At 42.2% G+C, this 18,397-nt stretch overlaps 1 protein-coding gene across 3 annotated transcripts in view; it reads left to right on the top strand.

Annotated features, from left to right (window-relative positions):
• Positions 1–18,397, top strand: part of LOC138487868 (cerebellin-4-like) — a 283,658-nt gene that overhangs the window by 125,390 nt on the left and 139,871 nt on the right. Inside the window, exon 1 of one of the 3 annotated variants that reach the window (XM_069614479.1) lies at positions 7,022–7,167. The exons of the other annotated variants lie outside the window; for them this stretch is intronic. The gene's annotated coding sequence lies outside the window, so the exon portion shown is untranslated. Of the gene's footprint in view, positions 1–7,021; positions 7,168–18,397 lie in introns of those variants that run through there. 3 annotated transcript variants of the gene reach the window in all.

Below are 18,397 nucleotides of genomic sequence, written 5' to 3'. Positions count from 1 at the left end.
TGGAAATAGGCCTGCAATCGCGCCTAGGGGTGAATGCCATTTTAGGTGCTCGAGACAATCTTTTAGGTAAAGGTTACAAGGTTGCAACAAAAAAACAATGTTTAGATGTGTTGAAATTGTCAAAAGTGGTGATAGTGCGAAAAAAGATAACAACATGGCTCCTCTCAGATAATGTCCCAGAAAGACAAGCTATTGGAGCGCAATAAGGCCCAGCAAAGATCAGAGAAAAGTGTTAATAATGTATGGTCAATACTTCCGGAAATCCTAACTGAAATGTTTCAGAAGCTAGAGGCAAAACATGCATCACTTTGGAAACAGAAACGTTCTTAGTTGGAACACTAGAGGTTCAGAAGCTTTACTGAACTGTCCGCCGGGAAAGACATCTCAGAGAACTTCTACATAATATTACTATAAGAGACATGGCTGCTAGATAAACTGAACCTAGAAGGCTGTAACATATTGGAACAATTGGCAACTGGCAACTTGTTGGGCCAACCCTCTGGAGGTCTCATCATTGCCACTGAAAATGCAAACGTTAAAAAAGAATTAGCTTAAATAGTGAACAATACGGTATACTAGCAGCAAAATTATACTTACATTCGGAAGGAGCTCTGAGATGTTTGGTGGTGGTAAACCTATATTATAATCCTATGGCACACATATTAATAGCCAGAGATTTAAATTTGTATCTGTTACCTATACTAAGGCTTCAGAACAAAAACTCCCTCGCGTATGAAAATGGGAAGAGATGGCCACAATTTCTGAGGGATTGGGATCTTCTCATTTGTAATTGAAATGTGGAGGAAGGTTTATTGCTGGCTGCTACATGGAGGAATGGGAATCTAAGTACCACACTTGATTACATAATAGTTTTTGGAAAATGCGACAACATGACTGTACAAACAACCAATAAAAGTGGCCATAGCATACTTACACTGAAGCTAATGTTCCAGGGAGAGGACAACAATTCTAATTACTCGTGTGGTCTAGAAGTGAATCAAGGTGGGAATAGATTGGTGAGATTCAAAGGGAGTGGTCGAAAACTAAATAGTAATCTAAGAGGAAAGGTGTGGGCCCTCACTGACCGAGAATGCGTGCCAGTAAACTTTAAATCTTTTTTTATGGGAATTGGACAAGCCCCTATATGGGACAGCCTTCCGTTCCAAAATCCATAAATATGACTTCAACCATGAAACACGGGCTCGCAAAAGAGCTCTTTTAAAAAAATGTGAGACTAATAAAAAAAAATGCCATCTATTGAGTAATGAAATAACTAAGGAAAAAATGGTTGATGCAGGAATTTAAAAACTGGAACAGAGCGAATAGACATCGGAAATTGCAAAGGCATGGAGAGGCAATGTTGAATGCACCAATAGCAAAGAGCACCTGTAACTTCTGGGCATTGATCAATAGAAAAGAAATTCCCTGTCACAGACACAAAGTAGCGGTGTCTCTGAGGAGGCTTGGAGAGAGCATTTTGGCTCCTTGTAGAGTAAGACTGCAATGGAATGTATAGTAAATCTCCAAGAAACTTCATGGTCATTTAAAATATCCAAAGAAACAGTGGAGTTTCTTATAAAAATAGTCTTCCTCTTCACGTACTCCTGGCCCAAATGGTTTATCAAACCAAATATATTGGAATCTGACGCGAGTCTTTGGATTGATGCGCTACATGCGCTTTTTGAAAACATCATAACCATGAGGGAAAGCCCTGATAGTTGGAAGACTGCAGGCATTGTACCCATACAAAAGAAGGGCAATCGGACTGATCCGACGAACTATCGTCCGATTGCCCTTCTAGACGCAGATAGTAAGATCTTTGCGGGGGGGGTGCTGTCGGAATTGGGCAGCTGGGCTAAGAAGAATGATATCTTGCATAGACGCCAGGAAGGATTCTGGAGAGGGATGTCCTCCCGACGTAATGGCTTAATTTTGAACATGCTCAGGGAGAATGCATGGGAAGTAGCAAAGATCCCCCTGTACATGGCCATGGTGGATCTCTCAAAGGCTTTTGACACCATAAATAGGTCTCGTCTATGGGCAAAGCTAAGATCTTGGGGCATTCCTTTGGGGCTTCTAGCAGCGATAATTCATCTACATGAGAATACATCTATCCAGGTTAAGCTGGATGCTGAAGGTCACTTATGTACCATGATTAGCACGGAAAGGGGTGTAAGACAGGGCTGCATTTTTGTACCCTTTCTTTTCAAACTGTATCTGGCAGACCTGAACAGGTTCCTGATGAAGTATGCTTTTAGCAAGTCCTGAAATTGGGTGGCAACAAATCTACCAGGTTGGCATATGCCAACGACATTATTTTGCTGGATTTCACCCCTAGAGGTATACAGCAATTGCTGTCGGCCATATGCTCCTATGCAGAGGATAATGAATTATTCATTAATCCTGGAAAAACCTTGATAATGAAATGTGCTGGCCAAACCAAAAAAAATAAGCAATTGCATTTGGTCGGCGCAAAAGCAGCAAATACCATTGAGTAGGGATTGCACCTATCTTGGTTTCCGTATTTCGGCCAGCCCAAACAAGACATGGGTAGAAGAAGGTTTAGTATCAAAAGCCAATCAAGTCATATCACAAATGGAAATGATCAAGAGCTCTTACTGTAAATTCTCTATCTTACCCCTGATTAAGTACTATAAGGGCAAAGTGATACAGTCATTGTTATACGGTATGGACAATGAACCACAGGCATGGGGCCTGAACTGGATAGAGGGTAGAATGTGGAAAAAGGTACTAATCATTACACCGTCACTTCTGATATCTGCTCTCTGGTTTGAACAGGGCTTGAATTCATTAAAGACCCATGTTCATTGGAGACTATTGCAATTATATCAAAGTATTAAATGTCCACTGGAAAGCACCTTGTTTGAAGAGATATCCAGGAACGAGTTAAATCACCCAAAGAACTATTTGAAGAACTTGACAAAGATCATTAAGGGCATATTGGCAAGCACCTCAAAAACAATGCAAGATCTAACGGAGGATCCTGCCAATATGAAGATGGCCATTATGGAGTCCGACTGGGATAAGACCATAGACGAGGTCTGTGGGTTGAAGCTCCATAGAAGTCACTCTTTTCTGGACAAACCTAAAGGAAGCATCCCGGCCTACCTAGTGAAGTTCCCTGAGGTAAGCGGTCGAGATACATTGCTAAGATTCCGCTTGAACGTATTGCTGACGAGAGAACTAATAACCAGCAGACTTAAGCAAAAAGAATTAAATGACCTGTGTCCAACATGCGGGCCCCCTCTAAAACAGACTTTGTGCCATCTCTTTAAGGAATTTTTGGGGGTGAGAACCCTCTAATGAGCTCTTTTGCAGTAACAAGCCTGCCCTGTCAATAGAAGTGCTGGGAGGATTAAGAACTTTGAAACTGGCTACTTAGAGGGGGCAGGAATGCAACCCGAGGTTTTACGGGAAAGCTGTTTAATGTAAAGCGTGTTTTAGTAATAGATATGATTAAATGCGTTTATGCTGTTTGTAAATTGTTTGATTTAGACATGTGAAATGTCAAATGTATTGGCTGTAACACATTCATTTTTTTTTTTTTTTTTTTTTAATTACATAGCATGACAGGACATTGCACAGCGTTCACTCATCCTTCTGAAGTGAAGTACTCTGTATTGCCAAAGCAACTTCGGTGAATGCCTGGCAGCAACAGGGGAGGAAAATAATGTTGCTTCTGCTATATACTAGTATCTCTGGTGCACTGACTAGCTGGTAAAGTTATATGTCTGCCTGCCAAATCAAGTGATATGGGACTGAAGGAAGGCCACTGCAACAATAACGCAATTCTATGTGAAGGCCTCAATGACCACTGACAGGAGCATGAGGGGAACACAATCATTAAATCTGCCCATTCTAAGGAAGACTTTTTGTTGTGTAGTGAAAATGTAATCATTACTAAGGACTTCCATTTTTGAGTTAAATCACAGTGAGATTAAGGTACTTGCACAGGGTCACACACTTTGGTTAAACAGAGAAGCTGGATTTTACCCTCTCTGCAATCTAGGCACGTGGCTACATACATTCCAATATATACTTGGTAGAAACATTTAAGTTTTATAAAATGTACTTGCAACATGCACAAATTGCCTAATAAAGCAACCTGACAATATGTAAATACCTATAGAAACATGTTAAGCCAAAAGAATATCTATGTAGCTTTATTTTCCATACCCTGAATCGACCAATAGAAGCCCTGGAATGAAAAATAATGCTAGCCTGAAAAATCGGGTTCACTCAACTTTACATTGAGCACTCAATGAAACACACAAAAAAAAGTTCTGTAATAATCTTACATCCTTATAGGGATTATTTTTTTTCACAAACGTCCAGCTTGTTGTTATGCATGATGTTAATAATATTTGGCTAGCGATATTAAAGCATACCTTTTTTTGCATTTCAAACCAGTGGGCAACCTGAATATGAAGCAATCTTTAAGGGAGTTTTGTTGTGTTTATTCACTTTATCGGTCAGCAATTCCCTCCTTCTCCTCACCTGATCCTTCTATGTATGACTGGTGTGCGGGATCCTCTCTGGGAATTGCCTTGGTTTTTCTTTTGGTGGTTCTTCTCTCCTTAAACAAATATGGCCTGTCACGAGGGAAAGCCACAATGCCAGACTTCAGGACTGTCTAGGCAAGTGGCTCCTTCCCCGGAAAAGCCTTCTTCGAAAACGCTAGTATAATCCTCAATGGAGCATAGGCAGTGGAGTATCTTGTGTGGAGACACCAGCACGAAACAGCCGAAGAGGACGGCGATGCGGACAGTGACGTGAGAGGAAACAGAGGGAACGGGTGGGCGAGGAGCACAGTGAGCAGATGAAGGTACCGTAAGACAGGAGCAGAAGGTTAACAGGCAGCAAGGATGAACGATTAGAACTTTGGAGCAGGAGCTCACGGTGGAATCACTAGCGTCTTACCCACAGAAGGAGATCGGGTGGCAATGCGTGGCCCTGTCCCTGAAGACTGTAGGTATACTCTCCGGATGGTGGCCATCTTGAAAAATAGACTAGACCGGGAAGGAGCATTCAGCGGGTACGTGATGGCATGTCAATGGCGGAGGGTTAACCTCTTCCATGAGCGCCAGGACGGGCATGAGATGACACTATCTTGGAAGCGGACACAGATTTTCTGTATAAATTGAGCTGTTCGGGGTCTTTCATCAGGAAACTTCCCATAACAGTGCTAACTTCCTAAAGATAGTCTGGGGATGGGCTACCACACCCCATTGAGCTATCTACCTTAATAATAAGTGAAAACTCTCAAATCTTCAATAATGCCTCGTTCTATTACTAGGGGCTGACTAGCATTGGTCAGAGGAAAGTAACCAAATCCCAGGGTAACACATTTTTTTTACTAATAGTATTAATCTAACCGCTTGCGCTATACCTCACCAAAAATCAAATAACAATATCAGTCACATTGACTCAATATATAGAGCAGACTGTTACTAATTGTAGTTGCTTTACTGAACAGCCAACACATGTTTCGACTGCTACACAAGGTCTTCTTCAGGGCTGTAATACAATGTGATGGATGCCTATACACTGAATAATGTACATTCATCAATAATTACACAGGCATGTTGTTAGTTGAAAACAGAATTGAATACAAATAATAAGTCCAAGAACACATTTTGACAAAAGAAACACACAAAACAGAGGGATGGGGTGAGGGGAAAGGAAGGAAGAAGAAAGTTAAGAATCGTTAGAGTTAAATGTTTGTTTAAGAGTGTTCCATCTACAAATCAGAATCTACTTGTCAATACATGCATAGTCTGCAACTATCCATGTGTTGACAAGCACAGTTTCATTTAGATGCACCGAAGCAGGTCATATTACTGACCCAGGGCCACTTGACCTCTGAGAATCAGCACACATCAGACACCTAATCTTCTTGCCTTGATAAAGACCCTCAGATGGTCAAAACACGTGTCGGCACTCTTGGTGATAAATAAAAACCCACTATGAGATCACAACTAAACGCGTGGACTGTACCTATCATGACTTACAGAGAACAAAGCAAGCGCTTATACAAACCTTCCTAACCTAGACTTGGGGCACCAGAACACGGGTCCTTTGATTCATACAACCGGCCGCAGGTACAAGGTAACCGACGCAGCAACCACCAGTTCCTAGTGCTCTCATGACTTTCTAACATCATATGAACATGTAGTACCATTATGGCAGTACCTGCCAAATGCCTATCCCATGACTACACAAAAGCCCAAACTGCTGGCGTTCCCTATGCTTGTTTAGAATTGCATTTGGATAATGTAGAAACGTGGGTTTGGCAAAACATTTTCTCCAAGAGAATGAAGACGCATGTTTTGTTGGCAGGAAGATGGGGCTGGGGTGGCATGAGCAGATAAGACTCTTTGATTCCTATAAAAAGAAAAGTCTTAGAAACCTAGAAGGCCCTCAATGTATCTGAGGCAAGCAGGGGAGGGACGTCAGAAGAGACTCCGTGTATGGTCGTTTTCCAATGCTGCCTCTAGCCCACAGGAAACGGCGACATGGAGAGATGGCTTTGTGTTGGATAATGCATAGAAGCTCGTGTATTGTGGCTTTGTGTGGGCAGTTGTATTGTGAAATTTCAACTCCACAGAGAGCTACAAGGAGTGGCTTTTAGATGGGAAATTGCAGCTTATCATGGACAGCTCCGTATTAAATTGAAAGCCTTTGAACTCGTGCTCACTTTTCCCAGCATCCAATCAGAAATCTGGGCTACCGGCGGCCTTTGACACCTGAGCTCGAGGGAACCAGGGCAGCGAGACACCAGCGGAAGGCGCTATGAAAAGCCTCCATTGACACCCAGCAACCCTTATGGGCCACCAGGGCTTCCGTTGATAGCACTTGAGGGACCGGGGCCTGTGAATGAAGGGAGGAGCTGGGGCCGGGGCAGCGCACAATGGCCGTTTAGAGTTACCCGCTGGAGCTGCGTTTTGTTAGGCCTGCCCTCCTTCACTCATAGCCGCACTCGCCCCCCTTGCTATTCACTCTCTGCTGACACCCAAAACCGAGGAATCTCTCTTTTTTGGGGGCAGGAGGTTCACGGGACGGCAATTTCGAACCGCATACCTATTTAACGACAGCATTTAATAAAAACAACACTATCTTTCGGAGGGACGAAGGCCGGGGAACCAGGTAACCCAGAGAATGCTTTTGACTGAGAAACAGAGCCGTTGGGATCCTCCCCACCCTGCCACAGAGTCCCTGGGCATACACAGAGATGGTTAGAGGTCGAGCGGGGCAGGGGTCGTGTTGGATGGGCGAAGATCTGGACGAATCAGGGGGGTGAGATCTGTGTAAAACGGGGGCTCTGCCTGATGGACAGGGGCCTGCCCTGTGCAGAACAGCGGCGGGCGAAGGTCAGCATTCAAAGGGCGACCCGGGAATAGTTGTGGTAGAGCTCTGCTGCCTGGTCTGAGGGACAGCTCTGCTGTGTAAGGCCTGCCTGCCTGCCATGAATGCTGTACACCCGTGGGGTATTCTTGCGGTCTGCCATCTGCTTCTCTCACAGCATTGTGTACCTCGGGGATTAGCCACCTGGGACATCTCCTCTAAGAGTGGCGTGCCCCGAAAATAGCTCTGCTGTCTATGAGCGACATGTCCAAGCGCTGTGTCACCGCAGAGACAGCTCGAATGTCTGAGGTGAGCAGTTTTGAGCACCTGTCTAAACTGAGAGATAGTCCTGTCTCCAAAGGACTGCGATTTGAGGGATATCCTTTCCAGCTAGAGACTAACATGTACGGTCTGTGCACCCCTGACTTTGCAGGGTCTCCCCAGTCTCCCATCCAAGGAAGATAGCAGGAGGGAAACCATGAATTACTCACTCTTATATAGTGTGCTTAACCACTAAACAGGAGAAAGTACCTTGCGTAGAAGGGTTGCACGAATAATGGTATAATCATTCAGTACTATTTTTTGCAAACGTTTTCTGCCAGTGCTATGCAAAGCTATCTACCAATTGCTAAATAAATTACGCATTTCTTTCAATGTATTTATTTACTTCTCCGACATGCTTTTCACAAGTGTATTTTCACCAGACGTTATTTATGACCGCCATTGCTTTTTCAACAACTTACGTGTAATTTACCTTACTTTATTATTTCCCCTTATTGCACATTTTGGGCCCGATTCGTGGCATTTATTGCACGGTTCAAAGTGACTTTGCACTGCCAACACAAACCCTGATTCATGGAACTGTGCAAAGTGTATTTTTGCAGTGCAAAGTACGTGTATTTTTTACTACAAAAATGACTATGCACTGACTTTGCACTGTCTTTGCACTGCAAAAATACACTTTGCACAGTTCCATGAATCAGGGTTTGTGTCGGCAGTGCAAATCCACTTTTCAGCAATGCGAAGTCAGTTTGCACAGTGCAAAAATAGCCATGAATCGGGCCCTTTAACTTCCTTACTTTGTAATGCCTTCGTACCTCTTTCAGAGGGGAGTTTCTGATTGGCCCAGATGCAGGAAAACTCACACTCCTGTCCTTAATTCTGTTTGTCTTTTTCAATCCACTTTTATTGCCTCCTTTTAACCTCCGGGTCATCTTTGACCCCACACTTTCCTTCTCTGCCCACATCTCTGATGTCTCTAAAAAGTCAAACTTCCTACTGCACCTCCTCAGAGGTACTCTGCCTTTCTTCTCCTTCCCCCAGAAGCTCATGGTCTCCCAAGCTCTGGTTCTCTCTAGGTTGGACTATTGTAACAGCCTCTTTCTAAATCTACCTGCCTCTACTCTCCGCCCTCTACAACTAATCCAGAACTGTAAGACTTGTCCTTGGCCTCAAGTCCTGGGATCGTATCTCCCCAGCTCTGAAATCCCTCCATTGGCTCCCAGTGGATACAAGGACTAAATTCAAAACCCTCTGCATCGTCTACAGGGCTTTCGGGCCTCGGTCCAAAATACCTTCAGCTATCCCTCCGCAAATACTTCCCCTCTCGAGCTTTTCGCTCCACTACCTCTAACTCCCTCAGGGTCAGTCGTTTTTCAAAGAAACAAGTTGGGGGTAGATCTCTGTCTTCGGCTGGGGCCTCCCTCTGGAACAACCTCCCTGCCACTCTAAAACTTGAGGAGAGCCATCTCCGGTTCCGGAAGCACCTCAAACCCTTCCTCTTTTCTTCTGCCTTCGCTCCCTCTCTCCCCTGCTGATCTGTTCTCTCTTGGCACCATGCACCTGGCCACGCTCTGTTCTCTGGGCCCAGGTACCTGCTCACCGTGCCACCCTCCCACACTGCCTCCGGGCCACCCCGCACTGGGGTCTGTATCTGTACCCATACAGCCCCCCATTTTCTTCCTGCACTTATCAGACCTACCCTGTCTGCTGCTTTAAACCTAGCACTTGCCAATTGCTGGCTGCACTACCACTGTTTGTTGCCTTTATTATTTATGCATTTATTTATTTATTATTTATCTGTTTCTCATTTGCTTAGCACTTTCCACTTCTCCCCCCTTCCATGCACTTGCATGTTCTCAATGTCACTGGGCCTAGTAAGATCGTTGTTTTGTTCTCCCCTGTTCCCCTCCCTTGCCTTGTCGCGCTTGGAAACACTTGTGTACGAGCGCAATGGAAATAAACTATCAATATCAATACTTCCTTTATTAACCACTTCTCCATCAGTGTAGTCATTTTCCAAGTCTAGGTTAGTTTATTGAACGTGTGTCTTTCATGTATTCATATTTTTCTACTTTTGATTTATTGTTGCTACTAACACTCCTGTTGTATTACTATTATCATGCATTAGGCCCCTTATTGTTATTAGTTTTAGCAAATTCATTGACAAATTTAGAATGAAACAGCCAATCAGGGTGCTGGAATGCAGTCTAGGGTGGGCCCTGAGGTGAAGGCAGTGTTGATAATGCTGGCACATCAAAGTTCTAATAACATCACTGAACTGGCCATTGTTGTCCCACACCTTATTTGCAGGACCTCACGTGTGGCTCGGATTCATGAGGCATTAACTAGCATTATTGACCAGCTCTGCATTTAATAATACAGCACTAGTGTTAATAATTACTTAAAATACAGTCAATATATATTATTTATTTATCTAATGTGATATAGTTTTAGTTTAAAACTTTACACATATACAATAAATAATACACAATGATAAAACCAGAATTTACATGCACTCATTAACATTAATAGTTAGAAAAAAACACTAAATCAGACAATCAACAATTAGAATCAATGTCAATTTCATGGTTGCCACACTGCATATTCAATTAGATAAAATGTATCGATAGTGTTCAAATACAAAATTAGATGAAAAGCAGGAACAACATTAATAAAAACTATTAAGCAGCGCAGCAACTTAGCGGCGTACATGGTAGAAATCAGAATCACTGTGTCCTCATAGCATTATGCGCCCCATTAAACCGGGGCACCAGTGCGTGAAAATACATTTCCCTCATGTACCGTAATTTAATGAGTTTCCACCACCTTCCATATTCTAAGCAGGGCAATATGGAACCCCCTATTGTGAATATGTAGGCATTTCTTCCAGAATAAATGGTCCTTAATGGTATCAAGTTGGTGTACAAATTTACCCAGATGGTTCATGGTGACTGGACCCAATCTGACACATTCTGTCAGTACGTGCTTAGCTGGTCCAGTGTGTGACTTATCAAAGCACACACGACAGCAACGCTCCTGTTCCGGAAGAGAAAGAGAAGTCCCAAGACACTCAGCACCGGAAGGCGGTTAATACGTAAAAGAAGAATTCATCTCCTCAATTGTATTCAGGGGGACAGCACTACATAGGGTTGCATTTTCTTAAAAGTGTATAGCACATTGGGCACAAAGGCATAACTTTTTAACAAGCTCAAATGTACAAAGTTTTCATTCCAGTCCCACAGGTCTAGTCGTCTTTTAAACTGACACCGGGGATTGTAATAGTCTTCTCCCCACTTGGGGGTCCAACCTATATCTTTAAATAAGGTGTTACATGCTCTTAGTAAAGCTAGATTGCATTTCCAATCTCAGCTCTAAATACCCAAGACTTTGTACGGAGGGCATTTATATTATAAAGTATGACAAATACTTGGATGCTTCCTGAGGGAATTAGTTGTCAGTGCTAACTCCTGTCAAAAATGTTGTCTAGTTAATAGATAAATGAAGCTTGAAAACATGGGTGAAGATTTTTGTAAAAAATATTTCAAAACGTATTAGTGATTAAACCTTGAAAACCAGTGCCAAAACCTTGACAAACAGCAACAATGAGTGTTGATACTTGGTCAGTGTTTCGGTTAAAAAAAAACTCTTCAAGGCAATACAAAAGAGTTCTGTAAAATGGTTGAAGGGTGATACTGAGTGAGTTCTTGATACTAAAATGGCAATTGTTTATGGCCCTACCAATAGTGCACAATTGCAATTGTCACTGAATTGTGAAATATCAACAAATTACCTAGTGATTTCTACTAAGCTTTGTATCGTTCACTTAATATGTTAATGCTTCACATTTTTGAGTGCGAAATTCGGTTGAGTGCGGTAGTGAGCAGAGGTTGCGTGTGCCATATTGCACTCCAGCTTCACCTCAATGGCTGAGGACTTTGGAAACATCAAGTTTCACAAAAGTGATCCAAATGAGTTATTTTTGCATTCCTGCAACGGATCCCAAAATGTACCAAAAAAAGTAGGGGAGACAACTTCCTATATAAAGGCTAAAGGCCACAAAGGACCGGTTAAACTCAAGCCTGCTTTAAGGGGTCCAATCCTTATTAAGGTAACAAGTGGTCTTTGCCTTATTGCATCATAAATACAGTAATTAGTGCTGTAGAATTTTAGGAGTTAGGAAGGAAAGAGAAATCCAGAGAAAAGCAAGATAGATGAGCACTTCCCCAAATCTGCTGAGTTCCCCTTGAATACACTCTGCTCCCTTCCCAAACCCACAGTATCAAAGGCCCTTTGGTATGCAACACTCTTGTGTATGGCTGGTTCTTTTGTTCAGAGTGTGCTCTTTGAGGCTTGCTTCCTTGGAGCTCACCTGCTGAATGTTTCCTGGTCTGGAGAGCTGTTACCGGACTTCACAGAGGATCAAAGGGAGTCATAGCCTTTCAGTATATTATTCTGCTGACTGAGCAGAGGAGGCTATCGGACTAGAAGACACACAATCTGTCCACAGCTGGCCTGTACTCACAGTGTTGACATATGTATGCTGTTAATCAGGTGTGGCTTTAATAATTATGTGAACCATCAGTCCCCATACCAAAACCTAGGGATGGCTTATATTTCAGATCATCCTGCCACCAGGGGCCAGATTACAGAAACTTTGCATTAGTGCAAGTGCAAAATTGCACGGTATTAGCACTAGGGCAAAGTTTGCCCTATTTTTTAAAACACAGGGACATATCAGAAAACTATTGCACCATGACAAGTGCAGTTTGGCACGGTGTAGGCATCAGGGAAAAAATTGATTTTCATGGCATTATTGCAACAGGGCAAATTTTGCCCTAGTGCTAATACGGAATGGTATTAGCACCAGGGCAAACTTTGCCCCGGTGAAAAAACGCATCCAAAATGTATCTTTCCTGCACTAGGGCAATTTTTTCCCAGGTCCTTATACAATGCCAAGGTGCAGTTATCATGGTGCAATAGTTTTCCAATATGCCCTAGTGTTTTTAAAAATAGGGCGCACTTTACCCTAGTGCTAATACCGTGCAACTTTGCCCTTGCACCGGTGCAAAGTTTCTGTAAACTGGCCCCTGGTTGTTAGGCTAGCATAATTATGTGGTTTGGAACAGAGGTGCAGATTTGACTGCAGCCTCTGCACTCCAGTGTCTTTGCTGTCACAGGAGCTTTCAAACAGTGCACCTGTGACCTCTTAACCTGCTCTGTGCCATTGGCAAGCAGGACCTGTACATCAGAATATTGATTCAGCAGGGAATAGGTGTACACTATGCTTTTGGCATGGAGTTTTCTGAAAGGGGTCGGATTAGCAGACTACTGATTCTGAGATAGCATTACCCACATCATGCTATTATTTAATGCAAATAAAACGAGGGTGTTAACACCCAAACGAGACAGCAATTACTCACATATAGGGAAAAGCTCCTGCATGGAGCAACCACAAATCTCCCACGTTATATAATATATATCATTATAATCTTGCAACTGATGTTCCATGGTTCTGATATCTTTATATGAATTAAGAGGCATTTAAAAAAAGAAATTAAGGTTACTATCTATAAAAAAGATAAAATCGAAAATTGTTGGCAATGCCAACATTAAGGTTTAACTAATTATTAAACACTAAACATAAAATAAAACAACTGCGGATATTTTAACTCACATACTTGTTTTGGATTATTGTTAATGTGTGAATAATATAAATTTTACTTTTTAGATTGCTGTTGCTTGTGTGCTTGTTTGTTCGTCACATATAAAATTGTTTATAGGTGACAATCAACTACAGGGAAAAATTCCCCCGAGGGGTTCCGAGTCCTATCTGATAGACAACGAGAGTAAAGCTCGAAGTGTCTCTGATGTGACTCTGAACCTCGAGGTGGGATATTTCCCCTTGGTTGATAGTCACCCAAATGCAAATGTAAGTTATATATTGCTGTTTTTCAACCGATTTCGACACTGATTGAGGTTTTACTGTGTCTTGTTTAGTGTTTATACTCCATTAGACCTTAATGTTGTCATTCCCAAAGCATACACAGGTTAACTTCAAAAACATGCGAGTCCTTACCTGTTTGTTATTTTACCAGTCTAAATTGACTTGCTGTTGATTTTCAATGATTCCCAGATTATATGGCATTTTTTGAGTGTAGTAGCACAAATAGTACATGAGTAGGCCACCAGAAAAAAGGGTCTCACTATACAAGAGAATTTCATGTGTGGATTTCTGTTTCTTTTGATCTCTTCTACGTATTCCCAGTAAACCAAATCCTAATTGTTGTGTATGCTGCTACTAAACGAGTATCATCTTCCATTGAGTGTTGTTTTTTATTCAGCCTAATATCCTCCAGCCAGCGTGACAGTAGCCAGCTCTCCCACGATTCTCAAAATGTCCCCCCCTGTACCAGGCTGCTATTCAAGACTCACACATAGGCCCTCTTGGGCCTTGGTTTCAAGATTCACAATATGTCTCTCTCTTCCTTTTATAATGTATATTAAAAAAACATTATTTCTATAGTGCTGTTTCACTGGTCACATACCTTTTATGGTTAATTGTATTACAAGTTGTGTTTTATGACCGTACATATGAATACCTAGACTACTTCTCAACATGCACTGCCAGAGAGTTCTCTAAAAGTATGACAGGGCGTCTTCTGGCCGATCATCTAAAAGCTCCTCTGAAGGATCACAGTCTGTATGGGCGGATCCCATATGGAGTGAGAATTGCTGGCAATCCTCTTCTCTCGGTTTATAAAGAAATATCACAGAATCGCTGGTATTCAGTGTTCCTCTCAGGGCTCAGATGTAAAGGATTCTGAGGAGAATTGCCCGTGCATTTCTTTGAAATGGAGCTAAAGGTTTCAATTCAGAAGGATTTGCATGAGTCAGGGCCAATGACACTGGCCTGAGGATCTCGGCTCCAAGTACTTTTGGCTCGCACATGCCCGACTCCACGGGCTTGGGTGACTTACCCGGCACCAAAGACCAAAGTGGAGAAGACGTCGGCTCTCCCGGTTCCTCACCAAGGGATGTACCTTTTAGTTTGTGGAGCGGGAGTTTCTGTGCTCATCATTGACAACAAGAGGAGCACTGGATGGCGAGGGAGCTACAGGGGCTTCCTCAAAAACCTTGTGTGTAGCGTTCTGGATGTGACCGTTTCCTTCATTATGAAAGAAGTTGTTGGAAAAAATGCAATGGTAGTATAAAATAGTGGCGGAAGAATACAACGTAAGTCAGAAGGTCACATTTAAAATGCTCTCATTAATTATATGTGATTTTAGAGTGTAGGCTGATCAAACGCCTATAGGGACGGACTAAAGAAAAGACATAATCTAGAAATAATAGGGTACAAAGTGGGGCTCTCCAGATGCTCCCTGCACCTCAGAATATTGTAATGTGCCATCCTAAGAGTCTCAGATTCTATTCTTCTAGTCCTAGTCCCTGCCCCTAGAGTGACACCCTATTCTAATAACCAAAGTCCAAAAAGTGATGGTCAACAGAAAAATCCAAACCTATTCTTAGCAAGTCCGTTAGTCTCCGGCTAACCCTTTTCTTTTAAAGCAATGGGCACAATTATGGTCAACAGCAACGTTCATAAACCTTCTCTATAAACATCCAACCCTAGTCTACAATACAACACAGAACAGATGCTCCCCTGGGAAGTCCCTTGCATGGTTACCTACAATTCTGGTCTCCCACACAGTTTCTTCTTCTACTGAATAACCTCTTTCTTTTGGCTTCAACACAGCCTCTGGCTTTCAGTTTGTCTCTCTCCTTTGTGTCTCTTAGGACAACTGCACAGCCTCGTGATCATGGTTTACAAGTTCCTCAGGCCTCGCCACGGCCTGTGGCTCACTTTCAATCATTCCGTCAGCCCTCTCCGCGGACGTTTGTGTGTGTGTGTATAGTGTAAATATATATATATGATAGTGCGCAGTCGCTGCACTATAGTTAAGGTGAGTATCAAGTTCCATAGGAAACACAAAAATTCAATTGCTAATAACTTCTGACGTGCATGATGGATTTGGCTGATATTTTGCAAATAAAACGTTTGTCACACCACTCAGACTGTACATTTTGGGAAAGATTTGTTAAAAAATGAAAAGTTATTAAGAAAGCAAAAAAATAATGTTTTCGGCCTACTCCCAGTCATTTTCCGATAGAGACAAAGTAAAGATATCTGCGCAGCGCACAACAAAAACCACTGGACAGAACTGGGCCAGGTACGAAACTACTTGGGAACAAAGCCTTGAGGGTTCTAGGATTATTTCGTCCATTGTTAAAATATTTGACGGAGAAGGGGGTCCCTTTCTCCCAAACTTATAGCTATATATGTGTCCCAGAATGCATCGGAGAGGCTGACAGGCTTTTTAGAATTGAAAAAGCAGAAATTTTCCCCAAAATTCTATTGCTAATAACTTTTGACTTGCTGGATGGATTTGAAATGTTCAAACCAAAATATTTGTCAAGGCCCACCACCCCAAAATGAAATGTGGGAGCAATACATCATAAAATGAAAAAAGATATTAATAAAACCAAACACCACAGTTTTCAGCCCATTCATTTTCCCATCGAGAAAAAGTGCAGTTTTTCAACAGCAGTAAACATGGACCAAATAAGAAACAACTGGGTCACAAAACATTGACTTAAAATTCTTGACTGGTTTGGGGGTAAATCTTTCCAGTAGTTTTAAAAATATTTGACAGAGAACTGGGTGCCGCCTGCTCCTTAAAACCTTTATATCGGCCTTGGTGTTTTTTGTTATTGTTGTTATTGTTAGGTAAATTTTATAATGTGCAACACGCGCAAAGGCCTCAGTGCACAAAGATAGAGAAGGCAGTAAACAAAAAAAGATGTCAGAAGTACCCGGGAGAGCAAGAAAGCATATTCAGTGATCTAGTCGTTGGAATTAAAAAAGTAAGTTTTGATTGCCTTCTTAAAGCAATTCAAGGAAGAACCATTGCAAGTTGAGGATGGAATGGTGTGCCACAAAGTACGAGCACATTCATTTGAAACCTCCAAAGTTTTTCAATTTAAACCTTGGAATTTTGAGTTTGATGCAATCACTGGCTTGAAGAATTCAAGCAGTAGGGGACAGTTGCAGCCAATTGATGAGGTAGACTGGGGCCCTGTTTGTCATACATTTGTATGTTACTGAGAGAATTATATGTTTAATTCTTTGAGAAACAGCCAACCAGTGAAGAGACATTCTGTGTTGGGCTGCATGCTCACAAGGGCCCAGATGGCACAGTGCTCTAACAGCTCCATTCTGTACAGTTTGAAGAGTTTTAAAGTTTATTTTTAGTGTGCCGGCCATTAGGCTGTTACGATGAACAAGGCGTGAGTTGACAAGAGCTGTAGCAATAGAGGAACGATTTTCAAGAGACAAATAAGGACTCATTTGTCTCAGCAGTTTGTTTATATACATGAAACTTTAACTTGTGAGACATGCTGCTTCATAGTCAAGCCAGATTCAAGAGTGACTCAGAGTGTTTCAACCGAGGTGCTAACCGGGATATAGCAACCAGGAACAGTAAAGTGACTATATTGGTTGTCAAGTTTACTTATCCTCTGTTGAGAGCCTACTATCAGAAGTTCAGTTTTGTTGTTGTGTAGTGCCAAAGAGTTGGCGAGCATCCAATTCTGTATCATAGCAAAAGTATTATTGACAAGAGCAAGATCGTAATTGAATTCGCCAGAAAGCTTGAGGATAAGCTGTATGACGATACCAGCATTGTTGAGCATATCAAAAAGGGGGCATATATAGCCATTAAATAAGGTTGGCGAAAGACATGTGCCCTGGGTGATACCGCATAACAGAGGGCCTGGTGCACATTTAAAATCCACAATAGTGACTCTGCCTGATAAAGGGCCAAGAAACGATGCACACCAAGCTAACGCAGAATCTGAACAGTTAACTATCTTCTACATACTCTCAAGTAAGATAGAATGGTCCACCACGTCAAAAGCAGTGGATAAATCTAATAGGACAAGAATGACAATCTTGCCCTGATCTACAATATCAGTAAGATTAGGACTTAAATCAAGCAAGGCAGTTTCTGTGCTGTGCAATGCATGGAAACCGGACTGGTGAACCTTAAGGATCTCCGATTTCTCGATATATTCTTGCAACCCTATATAGGCAACCTTATCCAGTATCTTTAGCAAAAAAGGCACATTGGTTATTGTTCAATAGTAGCCTACTTCAGTGGGCTCTAAAGAAGGTTTCTTAAGGATGGGCCTAATCCAAAACATCCTTAAGACAAGATGGAATATGAGTGGTAAAAAATGATGTACTGACAATATTGGTAAGTAATGGTGCCAGTACATCAATGGAGTCTTTGATGATATACGCTGGACAAGTGGCAGATCATATCTATGTGATAGAAAGAGTATGTTCTCCCCCTTATTCTGCATCCCTGTCAGTCAACCAATATTCTCGCCCTCCTGCTAGGGTCTTTTCTTAATTGGTTTCTCCTTGAGGCTTCTCTTGGGGGTTTTAGTCTTCTGGCCTCCCTCTTCCCATTCTGTGTCTTTGGCAACCAACACCCAGCATTTTTCACAACACCCAGCCGTATACGCTATGCCTTTTTCACAACACCCAGCAGTATACACCATGCCTTTTTCACAACACCCAGCAGTATACACCATGCTTTTTTCACAACACCCAGCAGTATACACCATGCCTTTTTCACAACACCCAGCAGTATACATCATGCCTTTTTTCACAACACCCAACAGTATA

Source organism: Ambystoma mexicanum, chromosome 9 (assembly GCF_040938575.1).
Source record: "Ambystoma mexicanum isolate Mex_15411 chromosome 9, UKY_AmexF1_1, whole genome shotgun sequence".
Taxonomy (NCBI): Eukaryota; Metazoa; Chordata; class Amphibia; order Caudata; family Ambystomatidae; genus Ambystoma; species Ambystoma mexicanum.
The sequence above is the reverse complement of the archived record's forward strand: the minus strand, read 5'-3'. Positions and strand labels throughout refer to the sequence as shown.